This window comes from Coregonus clupeaformis, chromosome 7, assembly GCF_020615455.1.
Source record: "Coregonus clupeaformis isolate EN_2021a chromosome 7, ASM2061545v1, whole genome shotgun sequence".
Taxonomy (NCBI): Eukaryota; Metazoa; Chordata; class Actinopteri; order Salmoniformes; family Salmonidae; genus Coregonus; species Coregonus clupeaformis.
The window spans coordinates 68,672,998-68,688,114 of NC_059198.1; positions in this window are offsets into that span (position 1 = coordinate 68,672,998).

The window sequence follows — 15,117 nt, forward strand, 5'->3', positions numbered from 1 at the left end:
AGGGTGGCTATTTGAAGAATCTCAAATATAAAATATATTTTGATTTGTTTAACACTGTTTTGGTTAATACATGATTCCATATGCGTTATTTCATAGTTTTGATGTCTTCACTATTATTTTACAATGTGGAAAATAGTAAAAAATAAAGAAAAACCTTGAAATGAGTAGGTGTGTCCAAACTTTTGACTGGTACTGTATATACAAAAGTGTGTGGACACCCTTTAAAATAAGTGGAATCGGCTATTTCAGCCATACCCATTGCTGACAGGTGTATAAAATCGAGCACACAGCCATGCAATCTCCATAGACAAACATTAGCCGTAGAATGGCCTTACTGAAGATCTCACTGACACCGTCATAGGATGCCACCTTTCCAACAAGTCAGTTCGTCAAATTTCTGCCCTGCTAGAGCTTCCCCGGTCAACTGTAAGTACTGTTATTGTGAAGTAAATCTGGTTTTGGCAGATGTCAATACATAGTGCCCCAATGCATAGTGCCAACTGTTAAGTTTGGTGGAGGAGGAATAATGGTCTGGGGCTGTTTTTCATGGTTCGGGCTAGGCCCCTTAGTTTCAGTGAAGAGAAATCTTAATGCTACAGCATACAATGGCATTCTAGACGATTCTGTGCTTCCAACTTTGTGGCAACAGTTTCCTGTTTCAGCATGACTGTGCCCCTGTGCACAAAGTGATGTCCATACAGAAATGTTTTGTCGAGATCGGTGTTGAAGAACTTGACTGGCCTGTCCAGAGCCCTGACCTCAACCCCATTGAACACCTTTGGGATGAATTGGAAAGCCGACTGCGAGCCAAGCCTAATCGCCCAACATCAGTGCCCGACCTTACTAATGCTCTTGTGGCTGATGTCCCTGCAGCAATGTTCCAACATCTAGTGGAAAGCCTTCCCATAAAAGTGTAGACTGTTATAGAAGCAAATGGGGGACCAACTCCATATTAATGATTTTGGAATGAGATGTTCGACAAGCAGGTGTCCACATACTTATGGTCATGTAGTTTATTTTTTATAACTATCGTTTCCAATAGGAGCAAATTAATCATAGTTGGCAGAACAAGCAACGAGGTGCGCAGAGCCAAGCACAATTTCTAGCATGTATTTGCATATTTCCGTTAGGGAACGCCTACTCTGTGAAGTGTGCGTGTGCAATAACTCAATTCACCCTTCCACTCCTAAACAACGCAATTTTTTGAAACTTTGGCAATGGGTAAAGTCTACAAAACTTAGTTCCACTCTGTTCGTAACAGATTGTAGTTTTGGAAACAGAAAACTGTATTGAGATCAAATGTTTAATCAATGAGAAAATTAGCAGAATGTTGGCCACTTATTCTTCTCCCACTGCCGGCCACTGGGCTTCCTCTCACCACCATATTTGGTAGTGAGTGGAAACGCCAGCCGGATGCTTCACATTTATACATCCAGTGAAATATCTGTCTCGTTGTTCTATCTGTGTCTGTACTGTACACTTCAGAGGACGAGATGGAAAGATTCAGAACACAAATAGAGCAGAAACCCCATTGTTGTAGGTAATGACATTCCTCAGGATCCACGTGGTGAATATGAAAGGTTTCCTCGTCTCCTGTGGCTGCTGAGGTGGAGCTGGTGGCAGACAAACAGCCAAAACGCACAAACACAGATAAATAACCACAAACATGGACACTGGGTGTACACAAACCACTCCAATATGCTCCAACTACTACAGAAGGTTCACAGAGAGGGTAAATATTGCACATAACTGACACGTTTTGGTGCAATTACAGAACTACTACAGTAGTTACAGTACTATGGAGGACTGTCAATGATTATGGATAGCATTTGTAGCAATCATAACCCTTAATTTGTTTTGAAGGGCACTCATTATAGTGGAATGATTCTGATAGGCTGCCAGCCTCAGCTTATATACATGTTAATAACAGTGTAATAACAGCTTATAAACATGTTAATAACTGTATAATAAACAGATGACATTCCTCTGAGGGTGGCTACAAGTAGCCAGGGCACCAGGTGGCAGGATGAGGATATTACCCATGCTGCACTGCTCTGAGTAAACAATTATCTTCATTATGACTTGGGCCGAGGATAATGTGCGATGTTGGCTTAATTAGCCCCCTAGCCACACTGGCCATCAGTGGTTTGAACTGTCTCCCAGACCTGGGTCGTGTTTAGGGATACAATGATTCGCAACTCAATGAAACGGGGTAGGTAGTACCTGAGCTTGTCCAATAAAATACAGGTTTTATTTTTCTGTAGCAAACGTATTGCTACATTGTGCCTTACTGAACACGACCCAGGTTCCCTGACCCTGCCTGTCCAGAACAATACTGAAATGGGAGTGAGCGGAGTGTTGTTGGAGGGACCCTTGTACTTGGTTGTTGTTGGTTCTCTTTATATAGGGAGTTTCTTTGATTTCCAGGAAATACGTTCTGCATAATGAGACCATTATGTGTCTCTGTATCTCTGAATACAATAAAGAAAGAGGAAAACAAAGAGGGGAAGTGAAAGCCGCAAGCATGTGTCTTCAGGGATACGACAACTGTAATACTTTACTATCACACACACACGCATGCACATATGCATGAACACACACACACACACACAAACACACACAAACAACACACACTGTACTGCCGGTACATACAGTGCCTTCAGAAAGTATTCATTACATTTACATTTTACATTTTAGTCATTTAGCAGACGCTCTTATCCAGAGCGACTTACAAATTGGTGCACTCACCCTATTGCCAGTGGGAAAACGACTTTACACTTTTTTTTTTTTTTTTTTTTGGGGGGTAGAAGGATTACTTTATCCTATCCCAGGTATTCCTTAAAGAGGTGGGGTTTCCAATGTCTCCGGAAGGTGGTGAGTGACTCCGCTGTCCTGGCGTCGTGAGGGAGCTTGTTCCACCATTGGGGTGCCAGAGCAGCGAACAGTTTTGACTGGGCTGAGCGGGAACTATGCTTCCGCAGAGGAAGGGAGCCAGCAGGCCAGAGGTGGATGAACGCAATGCCCTCGTTTGGGTGTAGGGACTGATCAGAGCCCGAAGGTACGGAGGTGCCGTTCCCCTCACTGCTCCATAGGCAAGCACCATGGTCTTGTAACGGATGCGAGCTTCAACTGGAAGCCAGTGGAGTGTGCGGAGGAGGGGGGTGACGTGAGAGAACTTGGGAAGGTTGAACACCAGACGGGCTGCGGCATTCTGGATGAGTTGTAGGGGTTTAATGGCACAGGCAGGGAGGCCAGCCAACAGCGAGTTGCAGTAATCCAGACGGGAGATGACAAGTGCCTGGATTAGGACCTGTGCCGCTTCCTGTGTAAGGCAGGGTCGTACTCTCCGAATGTTGTAGAGCATGAACCTGCAGGATCGGGTCACCGCCTTGATGTTAGCGGAGAACGACAGGGTGTTGTCCAGGGTCACGCCAAGGCTCTTCGCACTCTGGGAGGAGGACACAACGGAGTTGTCAACCGTGATGGCGAGATCATGGAACGGGCAGTCCTTCCCCGGGAGGAAGAGCAGCTCCGTCTTGCCAGGGTTCAGCTTGAGGTGGTGATCCGTCATCCATACTGATATGTCTGCCAGACATGCAGAGATGCGATTCGCCACCTGGTTATGAGAAGGGGGAAAGGAGAAGATTAGTTGTGTATCGTCAGCGTAGCAATGATAGGAGAGGCCATGTGAGGATATGACAGAGCCAAGTGACTTGGTGTATAGGGAGAATAGGAGAGGGCCTAGAACTGAGCCCTGGGGGACACCAGTGGTGAGAGCACGTGGTGCGGAGACAGCTTCTCGCCACGCCACTTGGTAGGAGCGACCGGTCAGGTAGGACGCAATCCAGGAGTGAGCCGCGCCGGAGATGCCCAGCTCGGAGAGGGTGGAGAGGAGGATCTGATGGTTCACAGTATCAAAGGCAGCAGACAGGTCTAGAAGGACAAGAGCAGAGGAGAGAGAGTTAGCTTTAGCAGTGCGGAGAGCCTCCATGACACAGAGAAGAGCAGTCTCAGTTGAATGACCAGTCCTGAAACCTGACTGGTTTGGATCAAGAAGGTCATTCTGAGAGAGATAGCAAGAGAGTTGGCTAAAGACGGCACGCTCAATAGTTTTGGAAAGAAAAGAAAGAAGGGATACTGGTCTGTAGTTGTTGACATCAGTGGGATCGAGTGTTGGTTTTTGAGAAGGGGTGCAACTCTCGCTCTCTTGAAGACGGAAGGGACATGGCCAGCGGTCAAGGATGAGTTGATCAGCGAGGTGAGGTAGGGGAGAAGGTCACCGGAGATGGTCTGGAGAAGAGAGGAGGGGATGGGGTCAAGCGGGCAGGTTGTTGGGCGGCCTGCAGTCACAAGTCGCAGGATTTTATCTGGAGAGAGAGGGGAGAAAGAAGTCAAAGCATAGGGTAGGGCAGTGTGAGTAGGACCAGCAGTGTCATTAGACTTAACAAACGAGGATCGGATGTCGTCAACCTTCTTTTCAAAGTGGTTGACGAAGTCATCCACAGAGAGAGGAGGGGGGGATTCAGCAGGGAGGAAAATGTGGCAAAGAGCTTCCTAGGGTTAGAGGCAGATGCTTGGAATTTAGAGTGGTAGAAAGTGGCCTTAGCAGCAGAAACAGATGAAGAAAATGTAGAGAGGAGGGAGTGAAAAGATGCCAGGTCGGCAGGGAGTTTAGTTTTCTTCCATTTCCGCTCCGCTGCCCGGAGCTCTGTTCTGTGAGCTCGCAATGAGTCATCAAGCCACGGAGCTGGAGGGGAGGACCGAGCCGGCCGGGAGGATAGGGGACACAGAGAGTCAAAGGATGCAGAAAGGGAGGAGAGGAGGGTTGAGGAGGCAGAATCAGGAGATTGGAGGGAGAAGGATTGAGCAGAGGGAAGAGATGATAGGATGGAAGAGGAGAGAGTAGTGGGAGAGAGAGAGCGAAGGTTGCGGCGGCGCATTACCATCTGTGTAGGGGCAGAGTGAGTAGTGTTGGAGGAGAGCGAGAGAGAAAAGGAAACAAAGTAGTGGTCGGAGACATGGAGGGGAGTTGCAGTGAGATTAGTAGAAGAGCAGCATCTAGTAAAGATGAGGTCAAGCGTATTGCCTGCCTTGTGAGTAGGGGGACGGTGAGAGGGTGAGGTCAAAAGAGGAGAGGAGTGGAAAGAAGGAGGCAGAGAGAAATGAGTCAAATGTGGACATAGGGAGGTTGAAATCCCCCAAAACTGTGAGGGGTGAGCCATCCTCAGGAAAGGAACTTATCAAGGCGTCAAGCTCATTGATGAACTCTCCAAGGGAACCTGGAGGGCGATAGATGACAAGGATATTAAGCTTAAATGGGCTAGTGACTGTGACAGCATGGAATTCAAATGAGGAGATAGACAGATGGGTTAGGGGAAAAATTGAGAATGTCCACTTGGGAGAGATGAGGATTCCTGTGCCACCACCCCTCTGACCAGATGCTCTCGGGGTATGCGAGAACACATGGTCAGACGAGGAGAGAGCAGTAGGAGTAGCAGTGTTTTCAGTGGTAATCCATGTTTCCGTCAGCGCCAGGAAGTCGAGGGACTGGAGGTTAGCATAGGCTGGGATGAAGTCAGCTTTGTTGGCAGCAGAACGGCAGTTCCAGAGGCTGCCTGAGACCTGGAACTCCAGGTGTGGGGTGCGTGCAGGGACCACCAGGTTAGAGAGGCAGCAGCCACGCGGTGTGAGGCGTTTGTGTAGCCTGTGCAGAGAGGAGAGAACAGGGATAGGCAGAGGCATAGTTGACAGGCTGTAGCAAATGGCTACAATAATGCAGAGGAGATCGGAATGAAATGAACTAAACATCTGGGAGAGGAGAGAGCAGGGCCTCCCTCACCAAAACTTCCACCTCAGAAACTATAATTGTTTCACTGAACCACCCGAACAAAAACTCTCCCAACTTCCACCTTTAGAAATCAGAATTGTTGTGAACCACAGCGGTTCAATGTTTCAAGGAATAGACTCAACCCACTTTATTCAGCTAGCTAAATATGACACCATAGCTAACTAGCATGCTAGCATCCAATAACACACAGTTTAGCACCAACACTTGGTCACAACAAACCACCAATAGTGTGTTAACACACTAAACAGATAATTTGTGTCCGTGTCTAGTTCCTGTCATACAATAATTAAATGTTGGCTAGCTAGCACAAATAAATTGTATTTAGCTGCCACAGTACAGCACACAATGGCTACTGTGTTGACTCTGTTCGAAAAACGGCTAGCTAGCTAGCTTCGTGCTACACCCGGCACCGCCGAAAACAATGCTAACCTATAATAACTACCCACAACAGCCCACGATGCCTAACTATGACACCATAGCTAACTAGCATGCTAGCATCCAATAACACACAGTTTAGCACCAATACTTGGTTACAACAAACTACCAATAGTGTGTTAACACACTAAACAGATAATTCGTGTCCGTGTCTAGTTCCTTTCATAACGCAGCAATAATTAAACGTTGGCTAGCTAGCACAAGTATATTGTATTTAGCTACTACAGTACAGTTAGCTGGTCGTGTTGGCTAGCTAGCAATGGCTACTGTGTTGACTTTGTTTGAAAAACGGCTAGCTAGCTAGCTTCGTGCTACACCCGGCACCGCCGAAAACAATGCTAACCTACAATAACTACCCACAACAGCCCACGATGCCTAACTATGACGCCATAGCTAACTAGCATGCTAGCATCCAATAACACACAGTTTAGCACCAATACTTGGTTACAACAAACTACCAATAGTGTGTTAACACACTAAACAGATAATTCGTGTCCGTGTCTAGTTCCTTTCATAACGCAGCACAAATTTAACGTTGGCTAGCTAGCACAAATATATTGTATTTAGCTACTGCAGTACAGTTAGCTGGTCGTGTTGGCTAGCTAGCAATGGCTACTGTGTTGACTTTGTTTGAAAAAACGGCTAGCTAGCTAGCTTCGTGCTGCGGGCCTATCTACAATACCTAACTACAATCTAAATACATAATTAAGCCTTGCTCGACAAAGCCCAAGCTATGTATAACGCCAAACTTACCCGACGCCAGCTAACATTTGTCTTCTGCAATCAGTAGGTGTAATTAAGTACAGTAGCTACTAACTACCTAACGTTGATGGCTCAGATAATGAGGTTAGAAAAACGGCTGAATGGTAGGTAGCTAGCTGGCTTAATTACAGGTACTCTTAAGCGTGAAATAACATTGGAATCAACTCTCCACCGTTGCTAAACGTTACCAGTAGCTACCCGCTAGCTAGCTAGCCTCGTGCTTCGCCGGGCTCCGCCGTAAACAATACTTACCTACAATAATTACCTACGGAAACCTACAATAACTACCTAAATAACTACCTAAATAAACTACCTACAATACCTAACTACAACTACCTACCTACGATCTAAATACATGGTTTAAGCTTTACTCAACACCATATAAGAAGCCAAGCTTACCTCCTGCTAGAGAAAACACAACCTCTCCTCATACCCCTTAACTTATTCAACATTTTGCTGTGTTACAGCCTGAATTCAAAATGGATTGAATACATTGTTTCTCACCAATCTACACACAATACCCCATAATGACAAAGTAAAACATGTTTTTATACATTTTAGCAAATTTATTGAAAATGAAATACAGAAATATCTCATTTACATAAATATTCCCACCCCTGGGTCAATACATATAGAAGCACCTTTGGCAGAGATTACAGATGTGAGTCTTTCTGGGTAAGTCTCTAAGATCTTTGCACACCTAGATTGTACAATATTTGCATATTATTTATTTTTTAATTCTTCAAGCGCTATCATTGCTAGAAAGCCATTTTCAAGTCCTGTCATAGATTTTCAAGCCAATTTTAGTGAAAACTGTAACTAAGCCACTCAGGAACATTCAATGCCGTCTTGGTAAGCAACTCCAGTCTATATTTGGCCTTGTGTTTTAGGTTATTGTCCTGCTGAAAGGTGAATTTGTCACCCAGTGCCTGAACCAGCAGAATTAACCAGGTTTTCCTCTGAGATTGTCGTGCTTAGCTATATTCCGTTTCTTTTATCCTAAAGAAAACTCCCTAGTCCTTGCCAGTGATAAGCATACACATAACATGATGCAGCCACCACCATGCTTGAAAATATGAAGCGTGGTACTCAGTGATGTGTTGTGTTGGATTTGCCGCCAAACATAACGCTTTTGTATTCAAGACATAAAGTTAATTTCTTTGCCACTTTTTTGGCAGTTTTACTTTAGTGCCTTATTGCAAACAGGATGCATGTTTAGGAATATTTTGATTCTGTACAGGTTTCCTTCTTTTTACTCTGTCATGTAGGTTAGTATTGTGTAGTAACTACAATGTTGTTGCTCCATCCTCAGTTTTCTCCTATCACAGCCATTAAACTCTGTAACTGTTTTAAAGTCAACATTGGCCTCATGGTGGAATCCCTGAGCAGTTTCCTTCCTCTCCAGCATCTGAGTTAGGAAGGACACCCTTATCTTTGTAGTGACTGGGTGTATTGATACACCATCCGAAGTGTAATTAATAACTTCACCATGCTCAAAGGGATATTCAATGTCTACCTTTTACCCATCTACTGATAGGTGCCCTTCTTTGCGAGGCATTGGAAAACCTCCCTGGTTTTTGTGGTTGAATCTGTGTTTGAAATTCAATGCTCGATTGAGGGACCTTACAGATAATTGTATGTGTGGGGTACAGAGATGAGTTAGTCATTCAAAAATCATGTTAAACACTATTATTGCACACAGAGTGAGTTCATGCAACTTATTATGTGACTTGTTAACCAAATGTTTACTCCTGAACTTATTTAGGCTTGCCATAACAAAGGGGCTGAACACTTATTGAATCAAGATATTTCAGCTTTTCATTTTTTATTAATTTGTAAATTCCACTTTGACAATATGGGGTATTGTGTTTAGGCCAGTGACACCAAATCTAAATGTAATCCATTTTAAACATTTTTGGTTTTACAGTCAATTGCTTAAGCACAATTTTGAAAACAGGGCCAGGTTTTTCAAACCCCTTCACACAATTAGGACAACACTACACCAAAGTAGCACAACACCTCAGATCATTCGCAAAATGGAACACTTTTGTCAAAACTATACAATGTCTTATAAAAACCTTATTTTGTTGTCATAACATAAACCCAACCATCATATGGTCTGATTCTGTTTGAATCATTTAAACACTTCTGTGCTCAACCAAAAACACTTTTAGCATTTACAAGTGTAAAAATAAATTCACCAACACCACATGACACCAATTGTGCAGACTAATGAAAATATGTCAATACTGAACATTTCAACAAAACATTAATAACAAAACATTTTCCAGTTTTCATACAGTATTACTGAACGTACCATTGTACTGTAAGCTTACAGTAATACTGTAACATAAATTACATATCCAGTTCAGTACTGAATAAAAAAGAAAAATAACCTAAACATCTCTCCGCCTAGCTGGATCTGGCCACAGGGCCTCGTCAACATCACAGGCTATATTTTCATTTGCAAGGCAACGTGGGAAGAATCTTTTGAAGTGACGAATCCACCCTTGTATGGATGCTGCTTCAATTTCATCACATGCTTCCACCATAGCTTGAATGAGGGCCATCTGGACATAGGGCCGGAGATCATAAACCTTCCACCGCCATGCTGAGAAGAACTCCTCGATGGGGTTTAGGAAGGGGGAGTATGGTGGAAGGTATTGAACTGTAAATTGTGGGTATTGATGAAACCAGTTTTGGACCAGAGCAGAACGATGGAAAGCTACATTGTCCCAGACGACAATGAATTGCATCTGGTCGCTTTGGTTTGCTGCAGTGATAACATTGTGCAATCTGTCTAAAAATGTAAGAATGAGGTCAGTGTTGTAAGGACCCAAGTTGGCATGGCGGTGGAGGACCCCATTCTGTGTAATGGCAGCACAAAGGGTAATGTTACCTCCACGTTGCCCTGGTACATTGACAATAGCCCTGAGGCCAATGATGTTTCTTCCCCTTCTTCTCACTGTTGTCAGGTTAAATCCAGCCTCATCAATGTATATAAACTCATGCATTTGCAAAACTCTCTGAAATACAGCAAAAGATCACATTGTGTAGATCAATTTACTGTAGGTCTGCTATACAGAAAAAATTACATGTACAGTAAAAAGGTTATGTGTGCAGTACGCAATACTACAGTCAGTGAACAAAACGTACCACCACATATTCACGCCACAGGCCTTTCACCCTGTCTGAATTTCTTTCAAATGGCACTTTATGTTTTTTAAGGATACAGGCTATTGTTGACAGAGAGACCTTTTGGACATTATTGAAAAATCGGTGATCATTGACAATATGGGCTTGAATTTCTCTAAGTCTGATTGCATTATTGGCCAAAACGAGGTCTATAATCTCTCTCTCTTGCTCCTGTGTGAATATGGGGCCCCTCCCTCCTTGGTGTTCTCGACGTTCAATCCTATGTTGGCCAAACAAAATACATGTAACTTACTGTAAAATGATACAGGAATAGACACCAAAACTGTTGATATAGTGCATGCAGTAAGCTATGGATTTTCTGTTGACAGAAGATACGTTTCTCACCTGTGCTCTTGACGAAATGTCTGAACTATTGATGCCACCGTGTACCTGCTTAGGTTAGGCTGTACTCTCAGTCCAGCCTCCCTCAGTGTTAGTCCGTGGTTTATTACATGGTCCACAATTGTAGCACGAATTTCGTTGCACAGATTTGGTTGTCTTCTTCTTTGTGCATGTCCTACCCCTCCTCCAGGTCTTCCTCTCCCTCTCCCTCTCCCTATCCCTCTTCCTCTTCCTCTTCCTCTTCCTCTGACACCGTCAATTTTTTTTGAAGACAGGTGAACTTACCTGTTGCCTTTTTATAGTGCTTAAACCTGATTGGTGTGTCTACAATTAAGCACCAGTGTGTGTGCACACCTGGTGGCTGTGTTTAACCAATTGGTTCATGGGTGTGTTCATTTGAAAGCCTTTGCTTTGAAATTGCGAGGAAATGACATCATGATACATTTCTGTGTCAAATGCATACAAGTGTGTTTAGTGTTTTGCAAATCACTGTATGTAATGTTTTGCAAAAAGTGTGAACCTGACAATGTGCTTACAGTTGTGCAAATCTAGGCCGGTGTTTTGCTCCTTGAGTGTAAGGTTTTGGTAATTGTGGGAAAGTTTTAATTTTAGTGTGTAAGCAATGGAAAAAAACTGTAACACAACAAAACAGCTCTTCATGATTTTACTCATATGTTCTTTAGGTTTATTCTTATCACACTATGATTGCAGCATAAATTCATTTTCAAACATAGTCTACGAAAGTAGGTGTCTGATTTTTTGTGTCTATGAAATCAGACACCTACTGTAACGTCAATGTTGTATGTTTTTCCCATTACAGTGTGTATGTTTTGGCGGGTCCGCAGCTATTTATTTTGGCTTCAGGCACGGCATTATGGTCAACGATATCATGTATCATATTTGTATGGTATACTGTATGCACACATTATAGAACCAATTTATCACCTTCTTATGCATATGTGTGTGTGTGTGTGTGTGTTGTGTGTGTATGTGTGTGTGTGTGTGTGAGAGAGAGAGCATGTGGGCCTGTATTTGCCTGTTGTGTACAAATAAATTAAATTAAATACAACTTTACCATTCTCAAAACTATGCTAAATATAATTGCCACAGCTGTAGCCTATGCATTGATTACAGATATTGACAATAGTGAAGAAGAGAGGCCCACATTTATCTGCACTGGTAATTGGAGCATAGCTTTTTGGGGAGAAGAGAGACAAAGGAGCTCTGATGACAATCAAGAAAGTGGAATTAGCCACACTACTGACAGGTGCTAAACCAAGTACTAGCTGCATAATCAGTGATACAGCTCTTTATTGATTAGCTAGCACTCTTTACTATAATAGTGCAGTACAAAATCAGCACTACTACCCATATGCTGTCATAATGAGACATCTGTACCCACTCTCCTTCCCACAAAATGGCTGCCTCTTTTTAAACTGGCCTATCGAAATCACTGTCATTCACAGAGCTGCTGTGGTAGTTCAGATAAAGTTTGGTTGCGGAAGACTGTTTGATTGCTGTGCTTCTGCTTTGTGGCTGTGGAGAATGTTTTGGGAGGAAGAGGAGTGATCAGGCAGAAAGGAAGCTCTGTTTTATGTTTCCATAAGATGAACACAGCAGCAGGTGTATTTCTAGGTTAAACCAGGTAGCACAGACAGGTAGAAATATCAGAACATTTTAGAAACCTTTGGCACCACCATACTTTAGGTTTGAGCACAGGTTATGAAGGACAAATAAAGTTGTAATCTCTGTCCAGGAAACCAGCCCATCGAGTTTAGCATAGGGAGAGGACAATTTCACTCATGACAACATTTTCTATCACTTAATGATATATTTCCGTCCAAACTGTGAAATATGTGAGATATTGCTGGGATGACTAAAGGTAATGTGTGAATATCTTCTGACCAGATCAATCTAATGACACACTAAGCCAAGGTATCTCAGAATCAGCAGACATATTAACTTGTGCCCTTTAGGGAAGACTTCTCAAACAGCCTTATCAACACCTTCATGTCAGACCACACTGTCTGCATTCTAAATGGCACCCTATTCCCAAAAATAGGGAATAGGGTGCCATTTGGGACGCAAACCCTGACGTCTTGTGCAAAGGCCAATTTCTACTCTTTGGTCTGCTCCAGCATATGTATCTGTCCAGCTGTATAACAAAACCAATTGGATGATGGACTAATTGACCTTTTTAGAGTTTGATGAGCTGCCTTATCTTCTTAAGGGCAGATGGGAGGATTTAGTGGGAGATGGCGGGTGGGAGGGGAGGGGTTGGGGGGCAAAGTGGATTCAAATAGTATTTGTTTTCCTTCAAGATACTTGAGTGTTTGATTGAGCCTACCTGGAGTGCCAGATGGATATGTTTTGCCATTTTGGATCTATTCAATTGGTTAGCCTGGCCTCAGAGCCATACAAAATATACTTTACATATTTCTGAGCACCTCCAAGACGTGTGATACCTACTAATGGTCTAGTGCATGCTCAGCCCCCTCCTGTACTCCCTGTTCACCCATGACTGCGTGGCCAAGCACGCCTCCAACTCAATCATCAAGTTTGCAGACGACACAACAGTAGTAGGCTTGATTACCAACAATGACGAGACCGCCTACAGGGAGGAGGTGAGTGCTCTGGGAGTGTGGTGCCAGGAAAATAACCTCTCACTCAACAGCAACAAAACAAAGGAGATGATCGTGGACTTCAGGAAACAGCAGAGGGTGCACCCCCCTATCCACATCGACAGGACGGCAGTGGAGAAGGTGGAAAGCTTCATGTTCCTTGGCGTACACATCACCGACAAACTGAAATGGTCCACCCACGCAGACAGTGTGGTGAAGAAGGCGCAACAGAGCCTCTTCAACCTCAGGAGGCTGAAGAAATGTGGCTTATCACCTAAAACCCTCACAAACTTTTACAGATGCACAATTGAGAGCATCCTGTTGGGCTGTATCACCGCCTGGTACGGCAACTGCACCGCCCACAACCACAGGGCTCTCCAGAGGGTGGTGCGGTCTGCCGAACGCATTACCGGGGGCAAACTACCCGCCCTCCAAGACACATACAGCACCCGATGTCACAGGAAGGCCAATAAGATCATCAAGGACATCAACCACCCGAGCCACTGCCTGTTCACTCCGCTATCATCCAGAAGGCGAGGTCAGTACAGGTGCATCAAAGCTGGGACCGAGAGAATGAAAAACAGCTTCTATCTCAAGGCCATCAGACTGTTAAATAGCCATCACTAGCACATTAGAGGCTGCTGCTGCCTATTGAAATCACTGGCCACTTTAAGAAATGGAACATTAGTCACTTTAATCATGTTTACATATCTTGCACTACTCATCTCATATGTATATACTGCATTCTATTCTATAATATTCTTCTGTATCTTAGTCCATGCCGCTCTGTCATTGCTTGTCCATATATGTATATATTCTTAAATCCCATTCCTTACTTTTTTGTGTGTATTGGGTATATGTTGTGTAATTGTTAGATATTACTTGTTAGATATTACTGCACTGTTGGAGCTAGAAGCACAAGCATTTCGCTACACCCGCTATAACATCTGCTAAACACGTGTATGTGACAAATACAATTAGATTTTTGTTACTTGAGACAGAAACTAAAATAGGGTGGTTGGTCAGGCGTAATCTGCAATAGTATAGCAATCCAAAGGTTTCACGGTCGAGTCGCGTCAGGGACAACTGTAGCATTTTAGCTAACACTTATTCTGAACATAACCCAATTCACCTCACCTGCTATGTAAATTTACCTAAACTTTGTTGTTTTAGTTCTCCTAACCTTTGTCGTTAGTTCCCCTAACCGCCAATGTAAATTCTCCCTGTAATTCTCCTCCAAGACGTATTTAAGTTATGTTATTCAATTGTACGACTGCTATTCCATTCATAATGTAACGTAACGTAACATATAATACTAAATGGAGTGTCACAGATTTACATACAGAATAATACAAATTGCCCTGAGACCACGTTGGATTTGTTTAATTGCGCCAGGCAAACTGTGTTTAACAAATACTATTTGAACCCAGGGCTGGTTGGTGGTGGTGGTTGGGTTGAGCCGATGGGATAACCTAAGACAGAATTGCCTATCTACAGTATCTGACTCTGAGAAGAGAAAAAACAGGGTTGTAATGACAGTCCTGATAGCCATCAGCTGGGAGTGGTGTTACAGCTGGGAAGGGGGTGAAGACTGCAGCAAGAGAGAGAGACAGAGACACGCTGACACAAAGAGCAAAAGATAGAAGAAAAAACAGAAAGAAACAAAGTCAAGGATGCCTGACTCTCTCTCTGATTCTCTCTTTCCGTCTCTCCATGCCACAAAACTATTTCAGGGCTGCATGGAATTTCTCGAAACAACATCTAATATACACTGCGGTAAATGTATATCTCGTGCTGTTTTGTGGGATTGTGTTTGTTGGAACAGTAGCGGTGAGACTATGACAGCAGCAGCTGAAACATGAGCTCTCGTCACAACCCCTGTGGACAAACAGACAGCAGGGATGAAAGAACAAC